This window comes from Enhydra lutris, unplaced genomic scaffold, assembly GCF_002288905.1.
Source record: "Enhydra lutris kenyoni isolate GAN:26980312 unplaced genomic scaffold, ASM228890v2 scaffoldscaffold75, whole genome shotgun sequence".
NCBI lineage: Eukaryota > Metazoa > Chordata > Mammalia > Carnivora > Mustelidae > Enhydra > Enhydra lutris.
Window position 1 is genome coordinate 6,162,137 of NW_019154159.1, and position 2,694 is coordinate 6,164,830.

Here is a 2,694-nt window from a genome sequence, read left to right on the forward strand (position 1 = left end):
CGGATTGAGGGTGGGCCTTAAACCCGTGGCGAGTGTCATCCTTAGTGGAGAAGAAAAGGGAGAAGACGGGGAGATGGCCGCTTGATGGGAAGGCTGAAACTGGCGCCATGTGCTGGCAACTGCAGTCACCCTGAGGCGCTGAAAGAGGCCTGGGAGGCCCCCCAGGGCCCCCAGATGGTGAGGACTTGGGTGTTCCTTGTTGGAACTGTTTCTGGCAGCCCTAGGAAGCCAGCACAGCCCATTGGTAGCTAACCTGTCTTGGAGCAGATGATGGGAGAAGTGGCTCCTTGCTGCCTCCCTCTCCAGGTGGAAGGGGCACGTCCTCCCCCTTGGCACACAGACTGGAGTTTGAGCCAGGGACGGAGGCCATAGGCATTACGTGTGTTCCCTATTAAGGCCCAGCTTCCTATTTGTTTTGTTTTGTTTTTTTCCAGCTTCCTATTTGTAAGAGGAAAATCACATCCAGTGTGTTAACATAGGCCACAGAGAGAAATGCTTCGCAGAATCTCAGAATGCCCTGCTTGTCCCCGTGAGCCAAGGAGGGTCTCCACTGGGGACGGGCTGCTCCGCAAGGTGTCCGTGTCTATTATGGGTTATTAAAGGTTTTCAGACAAGGGTGGAAATACTGCCAGCCCAGGACCCAGATGAGCCTCTGCTCAGAGAGCCCTGGGCCCCCATGCCAGGGTAGAGAACTTCGCCAGGCACCTGTCAGCCTGCTTCCATGAAGCCGTCCCATTACCTGCCACTGACTGGTCTGCCCCTGCCTGGCTGACGTGTCCGCTGATCATCCTGTGCCGAAACTCTGCTCAGCCTCATTCAATGCCTCAGTCGGCCAAGGGCCTCCAGTAGCTCAGCACAATGAGGACAGTCCTTGAAGAGGCTGGGCCCCAGCAGAAGCAAGCCCCGAGAACGTGTGCTGGGAGTGAACCAGGTGCGCACCAGGTATCCCCCCCCCTCGACCCCCCCCCCCCCCCCCCGGCCAGGCACCAGCCCTCCTGGCTGGGACCTCCTCCACCTGCCGATTCGCAGCAGGAGGACTGCCTCCCCGTCCCCTAGCACTTGCTTTAATGGGGTGGTTTTCTAGCAAAGGGCAGCCACTCCACCTCTGACTCCGGCAGACAGATGTTATGGAGCCTGAAATGGATGCTTTTTTCCAGATTCAGTATTTGCCTATATGGTCCATCATCAAAGTTGTGAGTTCTCCGTCTGGAAGATAATTCTGCAAGGCAGTCATTTTCACAGGGCAGTTGAGGACATAATTGTACATAACACGTTTTGAATCTAGATGCTTAAAAAGAACATTACCAACATCTGGGGCATAATGTGGCATCCCTGTTTACACTTTGGGTGGGTTTTGCCCCCGGGGAGGGCCATGGAAGGGACAGACAACGTGTAAGGGCAGTTTTTCTAGGGTTCAGTTTCCATTTGATTGTGTTTTCAGTGTATTCACCCCTAAAATATGCATGTTTTGCTTCATAACGCATTCCATAGGGACGCCTGGGTGGCTCAGCGGCTCAGGTCATGATCGCAGAGTCCTGGGATGGGGTCCCGCATCAGGATCCCAGCTCAGCGGGGAGCCTGCTTCCCTCTCTCTGCCCCTACCTGTCACTCTGCCTGCTTGTGCTCACTCTCTCTCTCTGACAAATAAATAAAATCTTAAAAAAAATAATGCTTTCCATATTTCGGTTTATTTGTTCCTCTTTTCTAGGAATGCCACTAGATTTGCTAAAGCACTTTGTACTGTGAGGTATAACCTCTTGCTGAGGCGTGTCCTGGGGCCCCCATAACAAAGTGCCCCACACAGTGGAGATTTATCCCCTCATGGCTCTGGGGGTTCTGGGGCCCGGGTCTGAGGTCCACATCAGATGACACCCATCCTGGCCACCAGCTGTCCCTGCACCCATGGTCAGTGGGTCAACCCTTTTCTCTCCATCCACTGCCGGGTGGAGAGAAGGTGCTGTGGCCCCGGCAGGAACCCTCTTGGGCTGCAGGACAATCCCTTCAGGGTTTACCTGCTGTCCCCTAGCCCGCTCCCCTGTGCACATGGGTCCCCATCATGCTCAGGGGCTGGTAGAGCTCAAGCCTGGCCCTAGCCCTTCAGCAGCTGGGGGCACCAGTCTCATTTCTGCTCTCTGGCTCTGTGAATAGAGATGTTGCTTCCAATTCTCAAGCCCCTCCGATTTCTAAAAATCTGTAAAGGCTAACAGGAACTGAGGACTCGGCAATTTCTCATTTTAGTTACTTTTTAAAGATTCCTCCTTGTACCCACCAGCTGCTGCAGAGAGATGCAGAGCAGCTACAGCCAGAGAGGTGAGACCCTGTGCATGGCCGTCTATGAGCCACTCGTGAGTAGTGATAAGGACCTTGTGGGATTGTCCGTCGGTCCGGGGTGCCTACCAGATCTGTGAGCACCCCAGGGGGTATCAAGAGCCCTGTCTGCTGTTGTCCCCGACAGGCACACCTTACAGGGTCGCCCTTCACACTTCCTACTTCTGGCCACGGCCCTTCTTCCCAGGGAAGGAATCTGGACCAGCAGGTGCCATGTGACGGGCAATGAACCACGTGAAGTAAAGGACTACGTGAATACACAGAATCGGAAAGAGCCAGCCCACCGTCCTACCAAGAAACAAGTGTACATTTTATTGTCGGGAAACATTTTCTTAAGTAACAGTGTCCACTTCTTTCCTTACTGAA